Source organism: Buteo buteo, chromosome 12, assembly GCF_964188355.1.
Source record: "Buteo buteo chromosome 12, bButBut1.hap1.1, whole genome shotgun sequence".
NCBI lineage: Eukaryota > Metazoa > Chordata > Aves > Accipitriformes > Accipitridae > Buteo > Buteo buteo.
This window is the reverse complement of record NC_134182.1, coordinates 22,844,302-22,869,627: the sequence shown is the minus strand read 5'-3', so window position 1 is coordinate 22,869,627 and position 25,326 is coordinate 22,844,302. Positions and strand designations below refer to the sequence as shown.

General features: G+C 45.9%; 1 protein-coding gene across 5 annotated transcripts in view; it reads left to right on the top strand.

Moving 5' to 3' along the window:
• Positions 1-493: 493 nt before the first annotated feature.
• Positions 494-25,326, top strand: part of TJAP1 (tight junction associated protein 1) — a 39,819-nt gene continuing 14,986 nt past the window's right edge. For 2 of the 5 annotated variants that reach the window (XM_075043025.1, XM_075043021.1), the window contains exons 1-4: positions 494-627; positions 1,641-1,715; positions 23,317-23,411; positions 24,990-25,044. The gene's annotated coding sequence lies outside the window, so the exon portion shown is untranslated. The other 3 variants (XM_075043023.1, XM_075043022.1, XM_075043024.1) reach the window with 3 other exon arrangements.

The window sequence follows — 25,326 nt, the reverse complement described above, 5'->3', positions numbered from 1 at the left end:
TCCTCTTACACGGGAGCGCGGCGGGAGCTCTCTCCATGGGCACGTCGGGGAAGGAGCCCAAACAGCCCGGCAAAGCTTTCCCAAACAAACGCGGACCTGCCCGAAGCTGCCACCCGCCCCTTGCTACCACGGCCCCGGACCCCACCGAACCGGAAAGGGTAAGCGGTCCCGGCCGGCGCGGCGGAAGGCTGAGCCCGCTGGCAGCGCCCGTAGAGAAGGGCCACCCGCCTCACCCCCTCCTGAGGAGAAGGCACCGGCACCGGCCTCCCCGCGCTGGCACTCGGGTTCCCTGACCCCCACCCCCGCGCGGCCCCGTTGGTTTCGTCCTGTCGCCCCTCTCCCCCGCCGCCCGCGCCGCCCCGCCCCTCGCGTTGCCGCGGTGACGGGAGAGACGCGCCGCCCGCCGCCGCCGCGCCTGGCCCCGCCCCCTCTGTGCTGCCCGATGACGCAGCTGCGCTGAAGCGTGGGGATTCCGCCGGATTACCCGGCGTGCCCCGCGGCAAAATGGCGGCCTGAAGCGAGAGCGTGGGGCAGGGCCGAGCAGGGGCAAAGTTTGGGGCGGGGCCGAACCGGGGCCGAACCGGCCGCAAAGTCACTGGGACCCTGGGCGGAGCCGAGCCCGACCGGGTCAGAGCCGGGTTGGGGCCCCGGGGGCGGGGAGCGGGGAAGGCGACCGGCTGGGGACCGAGCCGGGCCCGGGCGGGGCCCCCCGCGCCCCCGGGCCTCGCTGACCTTCCCGGGCGGGCTTCGGGCCGGCGTCCTGCGAGTGGGGGGCTCTCCTTGTCCCCGTGTGTGGCCCGGGGCCGGGAGGAGGTCCCCCGAGGACAGCGGGTCCGGGCGGGTCGCACCGTAGGCAGGAAGAGTCAGCCAGGCGGGGTGAGCGGCAGATGAGGGCCGGGTGCGGGAGGGCGGTAGGGTCGCAGTCTCGGCCCCGGGGAAGGGGCCGTCCCCGTGGGGGAGGGCGGTGGTGGCACCGCCTCGGCCATCAGGGCGTTAGGGAGCAGAGCAGGCATGGAAGCACAGGCCGAACCAGGTCCATGCAGGGTGTAGCCTTGTCTGGGTGATGGAGAGCTAGGTGGTGTGGGGGATGAGAAGGCAGTATCTGTGCAGGAAGCATTGCTGGAGTAGGAGCTGCAAAGTGGAACAAGTCTGGGCCAGCATGTGTGTGTTAAAGAACCAGAGTATAACTGACAGAGGCAGAGCTGGAAGAGAAGGAGCAGCACTCCCCTGGTGCCAAACCTGGCAGGGGGGAATGGGAAATTCTCTACCAGCCTGTACACCCCCTTTAGTGCAAGGGATGCTTCCCACTATAGAATTGGTGAGCAGCCCCTGGGAACATGGGAAGACTTTAAAGAAAAACAGGTGAACAATAAATACTGAACTGCATCTGGCTCTGGGCTTGAGCACACTGTGTGGAGCAGAGTAGAAGATTGAGTGCTAATAAACGGATTTTTAGATGGTCAGGAGATTGCATTGCTAGGCATCAGGGTGTGGAAATGATATGCAAGTCTGGCAAGGCTGAGAATGACCTAGATCTGAGAGATGCCAGGTGGAGGTTGTCCGCTGAAAAGGATCATCCATCAAATATAGATAGTTCTATGCCAGTGAAAGCTTTTCAGAGGTATGCATCTCTTTTACAGATTCAGAGAAGGAACTGGGATAAAGGGCCTACATAAGAGGAAGCAATGAATCCTTGTTGAAGCATCAGACAGCAGGTAAGAAAGCCAGGAATGAGCTGATGCTGAGTCAAACTGTGTTCTTTTGGTCCCACTACTTAAATTTTTTGAGCATATATGAACCACATACCTGAAAAACTGTCCCTCTCTGTGGTGTTCTCTGCATCATAGTAGGCCTGTATTGCTTTAATTGAGAGGCCAGGGTTGTCAGTGAAATGGGAGTGACCCTGAAAAATTCAGTAAGAGCTCCTGGGAAGAAAAGTTCAATTAAAGATGTAAGCCAGCGCACTTTACACGCCATCCAAAGAAGCAGTCTAAGGTCTGTTCTGTCAGTGCTGAAGTAGCTGTGCTCTGTGTGTAATCACAAGAGGTCTACCCAGCCAGAATCTCAATGAAATCCTTTCTGATGATCCTGCTTTTGCGATAATTGCAATGCCAAAGTTAGGTAATTCTAGTGAACCTCTGTTCTGTTAGGTTATTTCTTCCACCACATTGTTTTTTCCACCCATATTTTGGCTAATCCCCTGATGGGTGGTACAGGTGTACCACTGGCCTTTCTGTCCTCTCCTGAACAAACTGTTGAGATCCAGTTTAGAGGGGCAACTGTTTGGTACACAGCAGCTGGTCCTTTGATCATACCTTTCAGTTACTTGTCAGATCACTTTTAGTACAGCTCCTTTCTTCACGTCTTAGTGAATCACTGCAGAAAGGATATGTATCCCAATAGTACATTGCATACAGTGTGTTTCAGCTTCTGGATGTTAAATCGGCATTTAAGCTAGCACGTCTTAGCTGTGGTATCAGGAGCTTTTGGCTTTTCATTCCTTCCCAGGCACCTAGTGCTCTTGAAATCATAGGAATGCATTTCAGCAGGGCCAGCGGAGTTCCAAAGTGCAGACCATGGCTATCTTCATCTTAATGTTAACATTAACAAGGCATTGGGTCAGAAGGGGATGAGTTACATGCCAAGACCTGTTGCCTCCTCAGACCAGCTTTCTGAACCAAAGATGACCTTGCATTCTTCTCTGATCTGTTTCAAGTCATGTGTTGGCCGCTGCTAAGTCACTTGCTTTGCAGCCTTCAAACCCTGAATTCTTATCTCTGCCATCCACTCTAAGTACAATCATGTGGCATACTATGTAGGGGAACTAGATTATAGCTTTGAAAGAGGTATAGTCTTTTGCAGGTCTGCCCCCTTTTTGTCCTGGAGCAGTACGAATAGTCAGACGGGACGAGTGATTTTTGGTCCACATGCTGATGTGAATGGTACCAGAGCTGGCTTGGAGAAGGGATTTGTGGCAGCTGGTGTGGCATATAAAGTGCTTTTAAAAAGGTGAAGAAAGCCAAGCTGTTTGAACAATAGCAAAGTAAACAAGTTTCAGTAAAATGTGACTGGGTAGTTGTTTGAAATAGACTTGATGCTTGTGAGTCCTGGAGGCTGATGATTTTTCTGAAGGTGAGCTCCCTAACCTGTTAAAATGTCTGCTATGTTTTATGGAGGATCCACTGAAAACTAGACCCTCTGAGATTTCCATGTGTCACCACATCTACAGTGTAGTCCCAAGAAATAATTCTGGAGGTTAGATTGTAATGAATTAACTGTGTTGTGTACTTGCTAACAAGGGCCTCATTTTTACAGCACAGTGTGACAAGAATAATGTAGTAACTAATTATTATTAGCTAATAACCCTCTGCCTTTCATGTTGCTGGGAGAAATACAACATGCAGGGATCTCAAATGAGCCTGCATGTGATACAGACTGAGGGCAGGATTCCTCTGCTCAGAAATGAGGATCTGGCTTGACACATTTTTGACTCATCTCTGCTCTTTTGTCTGGGGTTGTCAGGAACTGGAATTGTCATAATAGAACAGATTTTCTTGGCTGTTTGACTTGATTGATGCTTTGAGAGTAAATTTAAGGTCCTGAAGCTGGGTATGTTCATCTCCTGGCTTGAAGGCTTTGGTTGGGAAGATATCCCCTTTTCATATGACACCTTGAGCTATGGAGAGAGTGAGTGCTTGTGGCATTTGTGCTAGCTGTGTGTATTTCAAGTCACTTGTAACTGGGTAAATATGATCCTCTCTGAAATTCGTTTTACACAGGACTGCAAAGGAACCATGTGCGTAATCTATGCAAACAGGGCTAATGCCGTGGGGCATGAAATCGTCCATCCTGTTTCCCTGCCAGTTCCCCTACCCAAGGGCTTTTCCTTAGATCTAGATTGGCTGGGTCTGTAACTGTAGTAGGAAGAATGTTACTTTTTAAAATTGAAGTACCTTTACAGCTGGTTGGAGGGGAAGGATGAGCCTGCGGTCAGAATTCTGAACTGCAACGTAGGATACCTAATTTCTGCCACAGATTTATTGTGTGAACATGTTCAGTTCATTACTGTTTCTTGCTCTCTGTTCTTTGGTTGCAAAATACGATTAATGCCCATCTTATTGGGGATTTGAGGAAGAGTCCGTAAGAGTCTATAAGATACTTGGATACTGTGGCATTAAATGCTTTAGTAAAGCTCAGTGGAGGAGATGAAAAGCCATGACTTCAAAAAGAAGCAGACCCCTGTGTGATCCACTGTCCTGCATACTCTGTAGCATGGTGAAATTGCTACAGAGTGCAAGTCAGGCCCTGCCTTGTTCAAGGCAAGTGGGCACTCTGAGACATGTTGTGCCCCCCCCCCCCCCCCCCTCTTTTTTTGCCTTCCCAGGAGCTGTTTGCTTGTTTCCACAGCTTGTAATGCCTTATCTGGCTGAATCTTTTTGACTTAAATTAATCTTTTCTCTTTTTTGCTCCCTTGTTTGTTCCAGACTTGGAAATTGTTCTCTTCATTGTCAGGATGTTAATGTATGGTCTTATTGCTAATATGCTCAGAGAGGGCCAAAAGCAGCAGCTTCCAGGCTGTCTCATGTTTGGAATGACATGAGCCACCCTCTCTGGAGTGCCCTCCTGGGAGCTGTGCTTAGGAAGGAAATGGCGTGGAAGGCCATGTAGGACTGTGAGAATAGCGTTGCAATGGTTGGAATGCAGGATAAGCATCACTTGGGTGGGCTCAGTTTTCCTCTGCTTTTCAACAATGCTGGGTGCCAAGCCTGAGGAAGACTGCTATGCAGAGGTGAAGGAGCTGGAATGTATTCTTCAGTTGAGGTGAATGCAATTCAGTGAAACAGATAGGCATCAAACTGAATAATCATTTTGAAGTATTTTCACATGATGTCTAATCTGTGGAAATTCACTACCACATAATAGCACTGAGGCTAAGAGCTGAGCAGGGTTCAGAAAAGATCAAGCACTTATGGGTGGAAATGTTCAGACTTGCTTTAGCTAAAGAACTCATTCTAGAAGGTGTATCTTTAAGTCATAACCCAATCTCTTAACAGGTAAAGGTTTAAAGAAAGGGCAGTTTGTTCCATAATTGTCCACTGAGGCTTCTTGCTCCATCTTCTAAACCACCTTGTATTGGCCTGGGTCAGAGGCAAGGTATTGAATCATACTTACTCACTATGTTAGGTAGCCCACTAACCTTTCTTTTTGTGATAACTGCATTAGGAAAAAAACCCCACCAACCAAAAAACAAACCCACAGAGAACTCAAGGTGCTCTGATTAGGCCTGGTAGTTGAGGATTTTAAGCTGGTGGAGAGCGGGGTCCTTGGAAAGATAGCGCAGTCCATAGATGAGGTCTGCTGCATTTGTGAATGTGACGACATGTATTGTCTCTTCCTGCCAAGTGATCAGGCAAAGCTCTTTGTGTTCCTTGCCTTTGCTTGTTAGAGGGGAAAGAATGTGTGGAGTTTGGCCTCTCCACGTTGCAGTCTTGTAGTGGACTTTAGTCTGGAAGGTGGCTGAAAGGAAGGGCTTTAAGGCTGTTCAAGTGAGATCTGGCATGTTGTAGCATGAGCCTCAATGTGCTAGTGTCTGGGAAGACACAGTCTGTGTCTTGTGCTCATGTCCAATCTGTGTTGAGGATCAAGAGAACCATCAGTGCTGCTTGGTCAAGTAGGCATAAATTTGGTTTGATGGATAGGCTAATAAAGGTAAGTGGCAGTAGTATGGAGATATGTATAAACAGGTGTTTGTTTGTAATGTTTGCCTAAACGCAAGGGGAACTCCTGAAGGAAAGAGGGGGATTTTCAGAGCTAGGAGCAGGTCATGCAAACTTTGAGATCCTTGTATGGATACCCTCCCTATGGGCTGTTCTGGGAACAACATGTGCTTTAGGGCACAACATAACCCTGCTGTGGCAGGTGTAACAGCTGTGTGTAAAGGGTTACTGACTTTCACAGAAGTTTTGTGATGCTGAGAAAGTGAAATGGGTCAGGATTGGAAAGTAAGGTTTTCTGTGGTTTTTAGGCACAGAGGATCTGACCTGCTGCTAGTGGCAAGAGAGAACTGTTTTAAATTTCTGATTTCTAGGGGTCAGTGAATTCAGCAGTCAGTGACTGCTATGTCTTTGGTTGAGTTCTATATTTGTGTTTTGGCTCTGCGATAAAGCTGGTTTTGACAATGGTGTAGGAGTCATAACTGGATTTTCTTACTCTTGTGTTTGAAGTCTCAGTTGTCTGGTTGCATTAATTTAACACTTATGCACAAATGGTTCTGAAATCAAAAGGGACAGATGAGGTAGTTTCTCTAACCATTGGGGAATTATACTTAGGCTCATAAAAAGCCTTAGGCGAGTTTTACTTTTTAGCATTTGTTTCAAAAGAGTATAAGTTATTTTCCTGAGATAATAATTAGATAATCGTTGTGGCAGTAAGGTTTTTGACCATTATTTTAGCATATGCTACTCAGGGTAACTGCATTTAGACCTGCATGTATCTTGCTGCACAAGCTCTATATGATTCCCAAAGATTCCTTGCTTCATTGTCTCCTAAATGAGATTTCATACTTCAGCTTTGCTGTTCGTTAGTGAGGACTCTGCTGCTGCCCAATGGAAAAGTTAAAAATATTCTAGGGAGATGACTTGAAATCTGGTCTATCTCACACAACTGAAATGTGATTGCAGTTAATTCTACTGTTCTGGTTTTTCTCGTGTGTTTTTATTTATTATTTTTTCCTTATTGAGAACTCTTCCCCCTTCCCTTTTAGCTGTGGGAGATCCGTACCCAGTGTATTGTGTGCACAGCCCTTTCAAATGGGGGAAAAGAAAATAATGGAAAATGACAGGATATTTGTTTAAAATTAGAGTTGCTTTAAGTAATCTTTCTTGAGAATGGACTTCAAGTTCACATCCTACCTTTAAGTGGTTTCATTTTTCTGTGAAGAAAGTGTCTCATGCACTAAAGTATGCAAAATATATTTCTTGAACTTTTAGAATTTAATTTCTAAGCATTGCTTGCAGTATGGTTATGTAAATACTAGGAAATGAAAACTTTGCTCAGAAGGATTTTCTCAGATAACTGTGTTTTGCTAGCAATGCACTCTGTTAGTAGATGTCTGTGTAGGCACTCAATCTGATTTCTAGGGCTAGTACGGAGTGTAATTTTTGGGAAGCTTCTCGTACCAGGGTGGATTGATTCCTGAAAGCAAATCACCCTTGCTGGGCTGCAGAATTTCTGTACAGTCTGCTTATAAGTGTATCCATTTTTCCTTGATTAGATGATGCCTTTGTAAATAGGTCCCCAGGTGTATCTGAAATGGCTATAACAGAATTCAATGTTGTCAAGGCTCCAGCTGGATGGGGAGAGCTGTATTGCTATGCAGCTCCAGAGATGATTTACTACCCAACTGACAACTTGCAATATAAACATTAGTCCAAGCATGATCTTGTCCCAAAACCCCGCCTACGCAGGGAGCCAGGAGTCTTCCTGCCACGCGCCATAAATCGTTTATGGTTTGCTCATGCCTGTGCATTTGAAAAACAGCTGTGTATTGGGGATTAGCAGTTTGCAGAAGGCCCGTGCGGGGCTAAATTAGGGTCTCTTGCCCTGGTGGTGAATACCGGTATTGGAATAGCAGGAGTGCTTCTCTGCAGTGGAAGACAATTTACTCTGGGAATGGGGAATGGTTGCAGGGTATCTGTGAGGGTACAGCAGCCAGGGGAGAGCATTGGATTGCAGTGCTCCAATTTGAGCTAAGATGCCTGATTGATAGCTGCCCAGCATGGTGGGGGATTGAACCATTTATTGTTAGATGCGTGGGTTTTAAATTTTATTTATATATTTATTATTTCTATATATTTTACATGTGTGTATATATATACACATACAAAATGCAAGCAGACTATTTCTGCCTCCTAGGAGCTGAAGGATGATAGAGTTTTTGGATCCTTTTTTTTACAGTGTGAAGAGTGGTTTCCCTTTTGCTAGTCCATGGTAGTTGAATCAAATTATATACAAGGCTGTCTGGGGCTTCACAACTAATTTTCAGCTTTTATAAAAAGTTTTACTCTGTCACTTGGATTTATTACTGCTTTGCAACTTCAAGTCCCAAAGTAAAACTATTTTTGTGCTGGCTGCGATAATTTAAATTACCTTCTGGAGCTTCTAATGACTAACTTGTGTTTATGGTGAAGCCTCCTGTTTGTCCAAACCCTGGAAGCACAATCTGTTTGATAACCCTAAATGTACTGATGCTTTTACATCAATGTCGAGTACATCAGAGCCTGAAGTCAGTTGGTGCCTTCAGGTCTTTCTGTAGTAAAGAGAACATGCAGATTTTGCTGTACAAACGAGACTAGACAGTACAGTTCAGATGCCTCCTATGTGCTGGCTGAAGGACCAGCTGCTGAATAAAGCAGATATAAGTAGATCATTTTTAGCTGGGTTGGTGTCTCCGTCAACAAATCCTTTCTCTGGTGGGTTGAGTAAGAATGTGGGTGGAATGTGTCAGCAAGGTGCCCCCTTCTAGATGCATCACCTGAACACAAGTGCTTCCAGACTGTACCATGAGCTTCCATGGGGCCGTGGGCAAAGCCAGTGGGCTCTGGGTAAAGCAGGTGACTTGTTTCCAAAATGACACAGTTAGAAAGGTTCTTACTATTTTGTTGAAGCTGCTGCACAGGTGTCCCTCTGAAATAAAAAAGTTTTCCTGGAGCTTCCTGCTCTGCTCTCCTCTGTCATAGGTTTGGGGAGAGTAGCTGGAATGGCTCATCCTAGGCTTGTTTGAGCCTAGGAGTTGCCTCCATTTTTCTTACTCCTTTTGGTGAAAGGCTGTATAGTCTGTTTGATTCTTTGTGTTTTGCTGAGATGGAGGCCAGATAGCACCGAATATGTTTGTGGCTGGCTGTGTGGGCATTTGAGATTTGGAAGGCACCTGCTAATGAGTTGTAGGTCATTTCATGTCAGATTGGCTAAGTTTCCATCAGGCTGGTTTGTTGCAGCAATGCATATGGACTATGTATGTTTGGGGATCCCTGTTATCTCTCTCGGGTGGAGAGGGCTTTCCTCCTGTTTGCTGCCTCCTCTCTCACCACAAGAAAAAAATAATCATCTGATTCTGGAGAGCTGTTAACCTCCAGACTGAATTAGATGTTTTGCTGTTGCTTATATAGGCTTTCCAGATACATAGAGAGGTTAGAGAGGGGTGTGGGTATGTGATCGTATTTCAAGGTTTCCCTCCTTTTCCTTGTTTTTGATGCTGCTGTTGAAATTCACGCTTCCCTTTTCCTAGGAACTGGTGTGAGGGGAATTGCTGTCACACAGAGCAAAGCTCAATCTGCTTGCCTCAAGGCCTTACCTCTCCAGGTTAGGACTTTGCCCGACTTCCACAGGTGGCAGTTTGTTTATGGGCTTACATTACCTGAATCTTCTGGGGTAGGTCCGAGGGGAACAATTCAGGGTAGTGGAAATCACAACTCAGAGACACTGCAATAGGGGAGGGAAGGAAAGAATAGTTAGCAGTACAGTTAACTCTTCCCCTCCGCACCCCCTCCTTTTTTTCCCCTGTTTCCTCACCTGCCCAGCTGTGTAGTAGGTTAGCAGTACGTGTCTGTTCTTATTCTTATGAAAGTAGACTTTGTTCTCTGAAGACTGCTAATCATGCCCCATGGGGGTGTAATCAGTTATAAGGTATTTAATACAGTGCAGGCGGGAACAGGCCGCCTGGCCTGCCTGGCAGATTGCAACACTACAATTATAAAGGGCCCCTTTCCCCCACTCACCCACCCACTGGTGGCAGGATGAGGGTTGTACCTTGAAACAGTATTAAGTCTATGAAAAATAAAGATGTAGTGGGGGAAGGGAGAGAAGAGGCTGAAGAGGCAGCTCCTATTCTGGGAAATAGGCAGACCTACATTCTGCGAGAGTTGCAGCCATTGCAGATTGCACTGTTGAGACTTGTGGGAATTTGGGTGCTGTCACCATTGAAGTGGATTGCACAGGGATGGCCCTTGGCAACCTGTAGAGCAGCAGGGGCTTCTGTCCTCTCTGAAATGGGTTTTCTTGTGGCGGCTAGGGTTGGAGAGGTATGGAGTGGTTAGAAGTGGAGAAGCCCTTTCTCCTGCATGCAGCAATTTAGACACCTAATCTGTTTGGGTGCTTTTGTAAATCCTGCCAGGCTTCTATTTATATCTTTGGATATAAATCTATTGGTAAATCTGGCCTTTCATGCCTCTTTCTTTAGAGTACTGGAGCTAATGCAGCAGCTTACCTTACTGGCTTAGAAGGGGGTAGCTAGCTTGAGGCCTTGAATTTTAATGGGCATGGGAAAGTCTACTGGACCTCATCTGGTCTGTTCTTGTTAACCTAATACCAGACCATTCCCCTCAGCGAGGGCCTTGAAATTCACATGTGGGGTGTGGAGCAGCTGGGCCACAGCCTTATAAATCATCCCTGCTCCGGCAGCTTGCTAGATGCATCGGCATGTTTCTGGAGCTTGTGGCTACACTGACCTTTTTGCCTTCCAGGCTCCCCAGAGATTACAGTGTTTTAGCCCTTTGTGGGTGCTCTTTGAATTTGCTGACACTTTTGTGCAGTGACAGCATAGGGCTCTCTCTGTGTGTGTGCTTTTTGCTTCTTGGAAAGTAGAAGGGAACATGTCTTCTACCATATCTGTTTGTCATTTTTGCCTTATGAAATCCTACTCCTGCTCCTTTCTGACATCCGTGTGCTTTGCTGAAGTTCAGAACCTACTCTGAAGCACAGCAGATTGAAGCTCTTTTTTTGGCAGCCTTTGGGTATTGGTGTAGATTCAAGTGGGATATATTCTTGCTACAGTGCTTGTGACAGTGTTGAGTTTCCTGCTTGGCACTGAGAGAACACTGCCTATTAAGTCTCACAGTTGGCCCTTAGCTCTGGGCAATGGGTTTTTAGGAGTGGGTTGATGTTTCGCTGTATTATACAAAGTAAGTGCAGATTCAGAATGTGGGGGATTCACAATACAGCCTTCCTCTCATGGACTTGAGAATGCTGCTGACAACTTCACCTCCTGATGCATCCTCATCTTTTTCATTTCAGAGTAACTTCATGTTTGGGAACTGTGAATTCTTTGGAAAGCTTTGGGATTTGCAGGAGTGCTGCATGAAGGAGGAGTAGTGTTTTTTTCTAACTAGAGCATAGAGTCTGTTCATGACTCTAAAATAGTGAGGTTCTGAGATGAGAGGTTACCTGATGTCTTGGGTTTTTGTACATTGAGTCTCTCTTCTCGTGATCATGTAAGTGACCAGATGTCAATGCTGTAGGGGGAGAATAATGTACAATGAAGATCAGATCTGTTTCTGTGGGCAGTGGGGACAGTGTTTACAAAAGGATTTTTGGCTAATGAGTAAGTGTCTGCATCTCAGAGAAGCTGCTTGACTTAAGGTAGAGTAGTTTCCTGGGGGTGGAAAAAAGTCTGGATCCTTCCAAGCACCCCTGATGCCCAAAGTCAGCTTCTTATTCAGCTCTGCCCCCTCAGGTCAACAAGTCTCAGTGTTACGTTTGCCCTTTGTCATATAGGAAAAGTCAGGGAAATTCCCTTCCCAGGCTGTTCCTGCCCTGGAACGTGGTTACTTCCCAGCCCTGGTGGTGGCTTGTCTCTTCCCCATGGCTTGTGTGCCCAGTTGATAACTCTCCTGCCTTGCTCTGTTTCTCTTGTCCCATGGCTCAGGAAGTTGCCTGGAGAACTCAAGGACTCTCCCACAAGCGAGTTTAAGGCTGAAGCTGTTGTTGGGGTCCTGGCAGTGGCAGGGCTGGCATGCGTGGAGAGCGTGGCGGGTGTCAGCGTGGTGGGTGTGTGGGCTTGCTCCTTGTTTTCTTTCCCTGCCTGGTGAGGAATGCAGTGTGTTTGCCTTCCTTGGCCTGTGGTTGCAGCCACATTCCTGCACTGGGAGTCAGCACGGCAGCGGGCGGCGTGCTGTTCATGCCCCCTGGCTACATGCTTTCAGCTCCACATCAAAGGTGTGTTTGGTGTGTAGCTTGTGCCATTCCTGGCCACACCTGGTGGCCTGCAGGCATGCAGGAGGTGGAGCCTGGCTTGTTTGCAGATGGCATTCAGGGTTCAGACTTTTTGCTTGTGGAATGGCTGGAGCTGAGTCCATGCTAAACAACCCCAGGAATGCAGCAGGAGAGCTGAGCGGCACAGTCACTCCAGGGGCATGTCCTAGCAGCAATGTTTCCTTTATAGCTGCAGCAAAATAACTCATGCCTGCTCCTCCAAAGGAACTGGCTGTTTGCTTGGGTGTGTTGTAGGGTTTAATTTACACTGATAAGGCCAATTAAGGTTGGCTCATCCCCCTCTGCAGCCTGTGTGCTCTTGGCAATCAGTAGATGATGGGGTGGCTCATGCCATCAAGCCCTGCTCAGTACAAACTGTACGTGAGATGTCTGCCTGGAGATGGAATGGCTCTGGGATTTAACCCGGGCAAGAGTGCTTCCCCCAGTCAGTGCGTAAATGTTCTTACACATATGTGCTGCAGCTGAACTGCTCCAGCTTCTTCTGGAAAAGCTTCCTTTTTCTGGCTGGTACCTCAAGAGATGAGGACAGGAAGCTTGGTGAAGGATGGCAGATCAGGATGCAGATGCATTATTTTGGGATCCTTGACACAATGTCTGTGAGAAATGGTCACTAGTTTTCTATGCCCCTATCACGCAAGCCATCGTTGTCCTTGTTATGTAAGTCTTTCATGGTCCCTTTTGGCAGTGTCAGTATCTGTAGCCCGTAGGCAAGGCTTGTGGAAAGAACAGCAGAGCATCTTCTGTGTCCTCATAAGCCCTGGGCTGTTCACTTCATTACCAGTTTGCTTTGATCTTTGGGACTTGCAGTTTCCCTTCTGGCAATTTCTAGCAGCCTGAAATTCTGTGACCTGCCAGTCATTTATATATTAAAGTTAGTCTTCTGCAGAAGACCTCCCTACTGCTAGCTCAGACAATAGCAGGCATGAAAGAATTGGCTCTCAGAAGTGCTCTGGCTTTATAGGATAGTTTTTGCTTTTTAGCTGTTGCCACAGTCTGTGGGTCAGTTGCTGCAGAGCTGCTGTTACCAGACAGATCTGTGCCACCCTCTCTCGAAGGATGTATCACTTTTCAAAGCAGGACCTCAATGATAGGTGATTAGGGGAATGTTACTTGTTGCAAAAGACTCTCACCATTGTGAAATCTTTGGAAATTATTCACATTGGGCTCTCTTGTCTCTTGATTTCATGTAAACTGTGCGTTTTATTTCAAGCTAGTTGCCACTGACTCCGTACCTGACTTTTGGGGCTTGGGTGTTGATGAGAAAGTGTGTTGCCTGAATCTTCGTTTTCCTTCCTCTGTTCTGCAGTGTCAAACTCAACAATATGGCCAGTGGCAATGTGAGGTGTAGCAAAATATAAGTGAGTCTAAAAATGGATTATGTGGAATGATGTTGATAGAACATTTAAGTGTGTATGATCATTGGGTGTTTCAGCTTTGTTGTGCGATATAGGCTATGGCTGCAAAAATGGAGGTCTTGTTTAAGATTAAATACTGCTTCTGCTGTTGCTTTCTGATTGCCAGCAAGGGAGTAAGGGAACCGAAACGAAATGCATGTGACATTGGCTAAGGAGAAACGAGGGCTGATTCTTGGCCTTTTTCTTTCCTGTCAGTGAGTTTTAATATGTTGTGGGGAAAAAGTGACTAGTTCCTTGTTTTGGCTTCCCTGCTGGCCTTCAGGACAGTGTAGGAACTGAGTGTCTTGTGTAGGACAGGACCATCTAGTCCCAAACACCTCTGCCGGGGAGATGTGCTCCTCCGGCTACAGCAGTAACCCTCACCAAGTAGCTAGATCTCCCCCTGGTGGGGCAGGGAGCAGAAAGCAGGGCGACGGCTGGACAGTAAAACTGGGAATTGGTCTGATTCTGGGGCACCTTGAGCTGGCAGCACAGCTGGTGTTTCTGCAGTTGAGACATTCCTTAGTCCAGAGTCACGGACTCTGTAGAGCTAAGCTCGTGCAGCTGCACGAAGCTGAAGGCATGAGTGAACAGCTTGCTGTTGGCACTGGACAAACACCTTATCTTTGCAACATCTGCCTAGCTATACACTGGCATTTGTCCATGGTCTTTGCCCTTAGATGAGCCGTGAGCGGCTAGTTCTTAGAGTGGTTTAGTCTGACACTTGACAAAAAAAAAAAAAAAAAGTACCTGGAACATGATGGTTTGCTTTCTTTAGGATATCTGGGGCCGATCATCCTCTGCTCTCAGTTAGAGCCCCTTTGAAGATAGGTGACTTTGCTTGCAGCTCAACTATCTCTCATTCCCAGCTTGCTCTCTGAAGAGCTGCACAGAGCTTACTTACAGGGGCTTTACAGGGAGGAGTCCTGTGGAGGTGAGCAACTTGTCTTCACTGCTAAAAAGGAGATGTTTTTCCTTAACCTCAGAATAATTAATGGCCTTATGCTATCCCAAAGGATAACGGTGGTAAAGATGAGGCATTTCAGTCTTACAAGAGCAATGCCAGGCAGGGGATGCAGTGCTAGTCTGGACAAGCTGACCTTGTGGTAGAACTGGAGTCTTGGGCCTTTGCTGCAGTTGCCCTTTGAGACAATTTATGCTCATTATTAGCTCCAGCTGAAAAACAACACTGGTGCTAGCAATGATGACAAATGTGGAAGGAGATGGTTAATGAGAGCTCTGACTCTGCCTGGAGGAGGGGTTGTATCTGAGGGAAGAGCTGAAGCAACCCTGCTTGGTCTCAGGTGGGGCATTGGTGGTTATCCCCCCAAAGGGAGGAAGGTGAACCTAGGAGGTACAATACAGCATATACAGAAAGACAAGCAGTGCAGCATGTGACTGCTGGTGACAGGCAGCCTCCTCATGTGCAGCCTGTAGGGCAGGGGGTGGAGGTGTGGGTCCCCTCTGCCGTGGTTAGGATCCTGCTGTTAAAAGGACTGACAGGAGCCCAGGTGAATGGGGAGAGAAGAGCCAGAGCCAGTTGCGTGCTTTATACAGGTCACCAATGAAAGATGGCTGGGTGGATCTGTTTGTTTTTCCTAAGCTGGATTAAACTGTGTTGTATATGTGACTGAACTCTCAGAATGAAATCTCTCAGCAGTTCAATGGTGCTGAAGACTAAGGGAATCATTAAAAAAAAAAAAATCTTAAAAAAAAAAATCCAACAAAAACCCAAATGAGGCAAAGTGAGGCAGATTAACTACAGGGCCACACCACAAAAAAGAGATGCTCCAGGGTTACATTCTGCTTCAGGAGCTGTGCTGCTCTATTGTTTACAGAGTTGAGACAAGTTTTGTGCCTGTTCCTGCCCTTGGCTCAGGCTCTGAATCTGCTAGGCCCAAAGCATGTTTTTGAAAGCCGTCTCCTTTCCTTGTTCTGCCTTTGTGGCCTGTTGAGACGACTACTGCCAGTGTGTAGGTGTGGGTGCTCTAACACTCCACATCGTGCCTGGGTACAGAGGCTGAGTGGAAGTCGATGGGGAATACTTGATGTGGTCTGCAAAGTAAACAGTGGCTGTGGCTTGGGTTAAGTGGGAGGCATCTGTGCCTGGTAGGAATCCTGCTTTGCAAGGGAGTCAGTAGCAACATCACTCATAACCTCAGGGAAGGGAAAGTGGCAGGATGTGATCAGCTTTGGGAAAAGGCTGTGAACCCCTTTCCCTTTTCTCCCTTTGGCTGGATAGGTTTATTCCTCTAACACCACTTCTGTTTCTCTCACTGCTACACTGCTTTTCCCTGCCAGCTTATAACAGCTATTGCTCGTTGTAGGTGGAGGGAGGATCAGGCAGCTTGGTTGAAGAATGACCCACTGCTATCCTCACACAATGCTGGAGTCTGTTATTTTACTTCGTTACACTGACTGCTGTCTGTATTCAGTGCCGTAGAGATCATAAAATATTTCTGTGCTAGAAGATCTTCTCTGATGAATAGCACAGAGGATGGCTCAAGTTTCCATGGCAATGCTTCTGAATGTGCTTCTGTCACCAAAGGAAGAGGGACTTTCAGTTGATTAAGATTTGAGGGTTTTGTCTGAGAAAGGGGATGGTGGTGAGACTGCATGTTAGTTGTTTGTCTGCCTTTGGGTAGTGCCTCCGACTGATACATAATCTGGAGAAAGAGGAAGCTGACATTTGGCTAATGGCAGAGACGGACTGTGTCGTGCAAACTACAGCTGGACTCCTGGACATGCTTAACTGTTCAGCTACAGATGCAGCAGCACAATCACCCAACAGTTAAGCCAGTACCATTCTCTGCCTCTCACATCTGACCATCTGCTAGGGAAAAGCTAATTAAACCAAAACGATTCTTGCTGGGATTAAACCCCAGCAGCAGAGAGAATTGAGTATAGTACAAATATTGTTCTCCTACTACTGGATCAGGGTTGCTGCTTTACTTGTACTTACAAAGAATTGCAGGCTATTCAACTCAATTGCTGTCAGGTAGGTGTTTAGCTCATGCACACTTTCTTTCTCTTTTCTATCCCAGATCACTCTTGTTTTAGGTAGAAGAAATAAGGCTGTGTCTTGCTGAATTTTCCTGCAATTCCTTTCTTATGACAGCTGAGGCTGTTTTTCTTTAACATGGAATTACGTGCAAAAATAGTGCACAAAGCTGTTTTTTCTCCTAGTGCCTCAATTTCTTTATTTATGGAACGGAAATTGTTCCTGCCTTCCTCATTGCATATATTTGCGGTGAGCATGAATCCTAGAGTTGGTGTGGGGCCACATAACCTTATAATTACTAGAAGCTACCAGTGTGAATATGAGACTCAGGACCAAACAGTTTATTGCAAAAATGTGCCTGCAGCCCTTTGAGAGTTGAAATTTAAATCTTGTAAAACAGAAAATGTGGAAGTGTGGTTCCCTTAGCAACTGAACTCCTTTGTGTACCTACAGCCCATGTTGCCATGTGATCAGGGCTTCAAAATAGCTCTTTCAAAAAAATAATAAATTAAATGGACTTACAACTCTGGTTGATTTCACGGCTGCTGCTGGTGCTCAGCTGAAGTGACAGCTCACCATGTTGTTCAGAGTTGTGGCACAATTTAGTTTCTGCAGGCCAGTGAGGGATTTAGTTCTCTGCAAGGGGCTTTGAGAGGATTCTTGCTATTGTCTTTCCATGCTGAATATGGAAAACTTATACTGAAGAGGAAGTTAGTTCTGTGTATGGTAGCTCAGAGACAGCAGTAGAAGGCAGCAGTGAGGAGAGGGTGATGGTTGTGAGGAAGGTTGGAGTGAGCTTGAAGAGACCTGATTGAAGAAGCAGGTAGAGATGAAAGTGAGAGTACCAAAAGAATTAAGATAAAGTAAGTCTTGATATTCAGGAAGAACAGTTCAGATAGTTTTGAATGAAGAATGGAAAAAAACCCTGTAATTTTGGAATTGCTGGAATTTAATTTTGACAAATACGTTTCAAGGGGAAGTGCTGTGGGAACTGAGGAGATGAGAGGTGATTTTAGAGTATGGATTTGTAGCACGTTAGGTCTGTGACCTCAGGCTTGTTTTGTGTATGTGCTTACCCCACAGTTAGCAAGAGAACTTCGTATTTTGGTGGAAGAGGGGCAGTTAGATAACGTGCTCTAACTCCTCACTCCAGTTTGCTCAGATAAGCTGTTGGTGAGCCATACCCTTAGGAATGAGTGAGTGGGGAACGTTGCCTTCCTGGTGTCTGAACTGCTCCAGGTATGTTGGACATCAGCAAGCCAAAGCTGCGTGGGTGTATGGAAAGCAGAGTACGGTGCAAATATTTGTGGTCATACTTCCCCTCTTGCTTGGGGAGAGTGTAAAAAATGTTATGCCATGCTGGTCTGAGCATTATTATGCTTTTTAATTGGCATAGGAGTAGTAAAACTTTCAAGTCATATAAATGTCAATACCTTTACTACCTTAATATACCTTGTGTAGTGTGGTTAGCTTATATTGATTCTGAGAGAGAAAGAGGTCACTCTGGTTTTTTTGGAAGAAAAAAAAAAATCACCATAAACCCCAGCAAAACCTTCCTTGGAAGTAGAAAAGGGCAAAAAAAGGGTTAACTTCAATATGGCAAGGATTTTGCCATTGCAGGAAAGTTGTACTGATTTAACTTAATCAGATTAGAAACAGCTGTGATTATATTAGTGCAGCATTCTTGTATAGGCATCCTTAATTTAGTTTGCGTCTTGTATCTATCTATTTAACTTAAGTTGATTCAATGTAAACTGCTCTTAAACTGAATTAAGAACATTTACCCAGGAGGGTTATACTGCTTAACATTATTTTCTAAGTCAATTTAATGTAGTACAGTGTATATGTAGACAAGACCTTGGGGAAAAAGCTGATCCTTTTTATTACTTGCTGAACAGTATGTCATGTTTGGCTGCAGCCATGTGATCGTGGAATGAAAGAGCCTGTTGTGGTGCGTGTTGGAGGAGGATGGGCGAACTGATCATTGCAAGCCTTTGTACAACTTGGTCGTTCTTAGCCATAGTGTTTGTTTAAAGTAGATTGCTCCTTCTTATAAATTAGGCTTTTTCTTGTCTAGAACAGATGTGAAACCCCTGAAATATTATTTATTTTAAGGTTCCTCCTCAGCCTGCCAATAAAATTGCCTGCACACTTGGTTAGTGTGCTGTGTATGCAGTAAAAGCAACATCTCAAAACTTTCGCAAGTGTTTAAGGTTTCAAAAGATTTCAGATGGCTGAGCAGGTTTGAGCTGGGCTTTTCTGCAGCTAGGCAGAGCTTGAAATTTCAGCACCTGCAAGCATCAGTGCTGGACTTAACGCCTCCTCAACTTTGCAGATGCTCTGTAGGCTGGCTCACTGCAATAGCTTGTCCATCTGTCCTCTGTAAATAATGTAAATAACATGCTTTGCTCCATTGTCTGGCTGTGTAGATGCTGCATAGTGTGTTAACCATCTGTGCGTCACTGCAACTCATATAGAGGGGATCTGTTAGAGAGCGTATTGAGGCAAGTATATAGATGGCAGTAATGGAGCATTGCTATATTCTCTGCTAGAGGGATGGCTCAGTGACATTCAGTCCCTGGCACTGAGGAGCTAGAGACTGTAGTTTTCGCAGAACTTCTGAAACCAAAGGCTGAAACAAGAGGGCTGCTGATATTAATTACTGGGTGTTGTATGAGACTTAGGGAATACTTACAGGGGCTGAGAGTCCGCTTCTCAGTGGTTGAAGAATTTAAGCTGTTCCTACCTTGTCCTAGGTAAATGCCTTTTGATTTTATGCTCTAGGAAGGTTATGTAAGATTTTTCTTTTCCCCTTTTTCTTCCTCTCTTACACAGCGCAGGAGCCGACAGAGGTCTGGGAAGGGAATTCCTACATGCTGATTTTCTACAGAAGTGTTCACCCACTCCCTCCTTCACTTCTCTTCAAATGTTTGCTTGCTGTAGCTGTTCCCTAGCTTGTGTTTGAGAAAGTTTAAGGCCATGGCTCCCAGATTTCCCTCATGTGATCTACCAGCTTTTTGCCAGATACATGTTGTTAAGAGTATCAAGATTTGCTTTTTCTGTCAGGGCCCAGACAGTTATTTTCAGGAATTTTAGAGAGTTCTCCTGATCTCCATCAGTTGTTTTCTAATGGCCTAGTATACATCTCTTTAAATATCTGAGAAACATGCTCCAAAAGTCTTCCCATGGAAGATCTTAAAAGGACACAGGTAAGAAGACCAAGTGGGGAAGGACATGAAACACAAGGTGCAAAGACGAAGAAGCTCTGGAATTTTGTAGCCTAAACCACCTTGTGAGAGTTGAAAGGATCACTGAACAAACTAAGAGATCAAGCTAACAGGATCACTAAACAAACTCAACGGGCTTCTGGTGTGTCAGTGTTTCCAGATGAGGAGCTGTCATTAGCCCCCGATGTAGCTGTCAGTACTAAAGGTAACTTGGCAAATGACCTTTTGCCAAGCTGGTTCTTGTGCAATTTCAGATGTAGCCATTAAAGGTGGTTCTGTGCTTTTATATGCATTAGAAAGCTAGTGTTCATTTCCTGGTCAAAATCTCCCCTGGGTATTTTTATTCACCATTTACATTCCTTCTGGGGATTGGATTCGGGTCCTTTGCTTCCTGTCCTGTTCCTGTTCAGATGTTAATCAGCTGTTGCGTTCTATTCCAGTTACATGTTAGCGATGTTAGTGTTTCGTGGGCAATGCTGATCTGTCCTGGCTTTTGTAAAACAGGGAAGCTAAGCTACTCTTAACACAGCAAAAAGAATAGATAATAAAGTGCATATTTAAGGATATGGAGTGCAACTGAATTAGGGGGACTGGGATCTTTGTATTATGGAAGGAGGGAGTGGGACTGTAAGAAAAGTGTGATTCTGATTACTTTTAAGAGACTTCCGTAGGGTGCGATTGGTATGACAGACACATGATATGTCCGGTGGTATTTACATTCAACAAGAACTATGTAAGACTGTAGAGTCTAGGGATTTCATTTTCTTTGGAAATATGTTAGGTGTTAAGTAGGGCTTGTTACATGGACTGTTGTTCAACAGCTAGCCTGATCCCTTTTTCTTGATAGCTCTTGAAATTGTTCCCATGCAGGGAACAGAGGTTTCTGCCTAACAGTCAAGGTTAATTGGTATGGAAAAGCAGGAATGAGCAATAATCCTCCTGAAACTCGATTTTAATCCAAGAGTCACTATAATGCTATTACTCAGATCTGAATCGTGAGCATTAACGTAGAAGCAGAACTGAGATGCAAGTTCCTGCCCTAGGAGGCGTCATCCTTTTATTTTAAAATGAGCTTCAAAACAGCTAGCAGTAGAATGGATCTGAACATAGTTTTAATTGAGATGCCTTCTCTGAATGAAAAGATCTCGCTCATTAAATGTTAAAGTGTCCTTTAATAACCTTGCAGTCCTTTTCCATTGTACTCAGCACCAGCAGTCTACAGGTGCTGCTTTTAACTTCACACAGCTTGTTTGTCTGTCCTGGACAAGACCTCTTGATGCAGTTATTGAATCATCCATCTTGCTCATTAGTTGTCTTGATCAGGCTTACTGCAGCAGCTTGTCACATAGTCTGGCTTGAGACACATGGAGGCTAAGGTTGCCTCTATCCATAAGCGCAGGAAGGCAACTGGACAAATCTCTCTTGCTTTTGCTTCTCATGATGCCAGTGAACAGACACTGTTGCCTCCTAAAGCAGGATGTGCCAAAGAGCTGTATTGGATATGCATTTGGAGTATAGGTTGGCCCACACAGAGTGAAAATTCTATGTTAGCTGTGGTGACCAGATATATGGCACAGGACAGTAACAGCATTTTTTTACATGTGGGTATTGCATTTGGAGTTTTTTGGGGTACACTGACTCTGTGATAGCCAGTGAATGTTTCTGTAGTGTTGCATTAGAAACAAATGTGACTGTGACTGTGTTATGGAATGTATTTTCTCTGTCACACAAGTTTATCTTCCTGAATAAAAAGCAAGGTTAAAGAAATGCTGCTTTTAAGAGGAAAAGGCTGGAAAGATGACACTGCCTGAAATAAGAAACATTGTCTGCAACATAATCACCTGTTTTCTGTTGAGGAAGGGAGACTGCTGCCCTGAACACTGGTAAGCAGGCTGTTTTCTAAGGTCAGAAAAGGCAACACAAGAGAAGGTGATGATGAGGAAAACCCTGCAAGTCCTCTGCTTCTTTGCGTGGAATGTTCAACTACTGCAACGGCAAGCAGGCAGGAACTGTGTGCATCCTAGAACCAAAGCTATGTATTAGCTACCTCAGCCCTCAAGGGACTTGCCAAGTTTCAGGAAGGCAGTAGGTGCCTACAAATATTGTTTGTTTGGGTTTTTTGGTTTGGTCTGGTTTTTGTTTTTTTGTACTTTCCCTTTTTGTCCAAAGGGTTCCTTTTTGGGCCATTTTTTGTATGCTATGGACCTCTTCCTTGTTACTGGAGGCAAAGTGATGCTAACAGGTAGTATTGTGGTTTTGCATGCATGCCAAGTGGCTGTTAGTTCTGTGGGCCCTGTACAGAATAGTCTTAAGCAATTCTGTGCTAGATCACATCTGTTTCTGGTGTGTGGTAAAGGTTTTGCCTTTCTGAGATCACACAGAGAACATAGCTGCTCTGCAAGTGGATTTTACACTGAGGGAAGCTCTCTGGTAAAAACAGCTAGAGTCAAGCTTGTATACTGCCTGTGCAGCTGCACTCAGTCACTGTCGCTGCACACCCTTGCTGTGAAGAGGAAAGAGGTTGTGTGTGTTTTGTCTTTGTGAGAGAGTGGAGGAATCCTCAGCTTTTTACATTAACAAAGCAAATTGTTAGGTTTCCACTGCAGTCTTCTGACTGTGTGTTCATGTCTGTTTGCCTGGAAGATGTGACTGTTGCTGATGCTGATCAGTGTGAGCCCAAGCCTTGTAGCCCTCAATGAGCCGTTCCAGTGAAGCTGTAACTTTGGTCAGTTAGCTTAGAATTCAGTGAGCTTAGAAATGAGACTACAGTGGGTAGTAGCTAGAAGACAGTAGAATTGTAGCTACTGCAGACGATAGCCTGCTAGGAAGAAGACTGTGAATGTTAAGGAACAGAGATGGAAAGGGCAGATAAAAGGAACCAAGAGGTTAAGTTTTCTGTTCTATAAGAGTGCTAATTAGAATAGCTGAAGAGCTACTTCCTGCTGTAGCTCCAGGCTAAAGCTGAGCTTCTCTAGGGTAGTCAGAATGTGGACTTTACAAGCCTCTCTCTGAGGAGCTTGTTGTCAATAACGTGGTGAGCAGAACTAGTGCTGCCTTCTATTTCTGGGTATTACCTATATCTGTTTCTGCCTTGGAGCACAAGGTCCGTCTATTCTGCAGAGAGTATCTGCTCCTCTCTGAATGGAGGTGTGATGAATTGAGCCATCTTGGGATTCTCTCTCTGTGGTAGCAAAGGATACTCAGGTATTGTAGGCAAGGAGGGCTTAACTGTGCTTTTCACCGCAGGGAAGTCTGCAGAACAAAATTAGGTTGGTGTGGCAGGGTGGCTGGAGCAGGATGACAGAGGCTGGATTCCTGGTGTTGGACAAGAATGCAGGTGGGGAAGCAGTGACCCTTGGAGCCATCTAGGAAAAACAGCTGCCTTTCAGAGGTCAGTTACTGGTCTGCACAGGCATCCCACTCAGTGGAGAGATGGTTAAAAGACCTTCCTTTTCTGGGACACAGTGAAGACAAGGGGCTTATTTCACTGGAGAGTCCTGGCATTAGATAGTAGCCTGATGCTGCAGTAGTTTGCTGCCGACTCCTGCCCTGGCACCTGGCTGTGAGTTGCTCTGCGCATGCCTCTCTGTTTCCATGTGTTGTGCTGATAGATGACTGACACCAAGTTTCCTTTCTTGTGTTTCAGGAGCTGTTGGCCAGATGCTGCTGGGTGCTGACAGGGGAGAGCTGATTCGGAGACAAGTGGCCAGAAATGTTTGGACACGTCGTCACTTTGGATCTGTAAGTCCTTGTTTGAGGGAAAGTTGCCTGGAGGCACTGTGAGTATTTAAGTGTCTCTGGAAATTCTCAGATCATGAGGGTAGGTTTCAAATCCTGGTATCTTTTCCAGGTAGGTGGGGTGAGATGGCAGGTAGCATAGTTGCTGGCTCTGGGGTAGGAAGCAGGACAGTCCTGTTTGAGCCTGAGGATCTGTGTGCCGAGAGACAGGGAGGCCTTTGGCATGTTCGTTCTGACACCTCTGCAGTGGAAACATGCATGGACCCATGGATGCAGCTGTTCCTGGAAGCCTGTGCTTGTCTGCCAGCCCATGTGGCTGGTGGTTTTGCCTTGATGATGAACGAGCTCCTGCTGGGAGTTGGTGGAAAAGCAGATTCAAACTGTGCTGGCCTGGTTCCTTCCTGGAGGTGCATGTTCTCCCTCTCTCTTTCTTTCTCCCCCTGTACTTTACAGTTTGCCCCACAGAGCAGTTATGCTGTAGTGAAGCTCTTTTTTTCCTGTGCTAGTCAAGACCTGACTATAGCATTGTAGCAATGAAAGGGACCAGACAGCCTGTTGGGGCAGGGCCAGTACTAGGGCACCTCTTCAGTTTGTTTTGGCAAAGCTTGAGTTTGCGTGGTCCTGGTTGCCTGTCTGTGCCATTCACCTTCAATCTGGCTCTCCCAGTGTATGTACAACTGCTCCACACCCTGTGCTCCTGTCCTGCCTCACAGGACTTGGTGCCATTGACAGGGAAAAACCAGCACAGCAGCAGAAGTGCATCAGGGAAGGGAAGGCTCCAATGCAGTCTCTCTCGTGCCAGTGGCAGAGTGATGGCCACTGAGTTATGCTTTTACAGCTGGCTCCCAGATCACCCCAATTCTCTTCTTGTAGTGATGGGTACCCTGGGCTTTGAACAGAGAGGCAGGTTGTTTCTGAACTTGTGTTGTATCCCTGGTTGGCTGGACACTATTTTACAGAAGTCTGTTAGCAGCAAAGTAGAGCATGGCATGCTGCTTGCTGGAAGTCAGAGAGTAGCTTGCCTTCCTCTCTCATGGAGGTGTGGGTTATCACAGCTGTAGGCATAAGGACGTAATGTTTTGGCTCAAACAAGAGTCTGATAATTGCTGGCTCATTTGTAGGTGAGAAGCACTGATTTAAAAGGACAAGTGAGGTAATTGTTAGCATTACCAAGCTTCTGTACTAAAGGCTTCACAGTTAGCATCCCTCTGTAGTAGCAGGGAAGATTAGCTGGGAGAGTCCCATTTCACAGGAGGTTTGTCTAGTCCTTCCTGGAACCAAGGTTCCCTTGAGGCTGTTGCTTCATGAATTTTGAGTTTATGTGGTCCCAGTTGCCTGAGTGCTTTGGACATGTCCTTGCCAGGTGCCTTTCCAGCTCTTGCTGGGCTATGTAGCCCAGCAATCCTAAGTAATTTCATTTACTTTCAGAAGATCTGATGTGGGTTGGGGCAGGTATGAGGAGTGAGATGACCATTGGATCGTTGTTGGTTATAAATGTTCCCTATTCCTTATATATTTATGGGGTGAGATTTCAAGCTGCCTGTTTTGATGGATGCTAAGCTATTTGTTTCTCTTCTTCAGGGCATCTTGAGTGAGTGTTCCTGCTTCATGAGGCTTCGAATTTGAGCCCAGGCTGGTAAGTGCTGAGGTCTTTGTGGGTTAACGAAATGATTGTGATTTCAGCTTGGAATATCTCCATGCACATCTCCTGTCCTTAGCCTGGCAGGAATTGACAGAAGAGTCCCCTAGATCACCTGTTTGATGGTGGGGTGTTGGCAAACATGCTTCTGGTCAGGGTTTCAGCATTCTTCTTTCAAGAAGAGAAATGTCTTCCCAGCAAGCCAGACCCATCTGTTTTGCTTGGGGATGCAATGGAAAGTGCATTTGGTATGCTGGACGTGATTTTTCTAAAGTATTA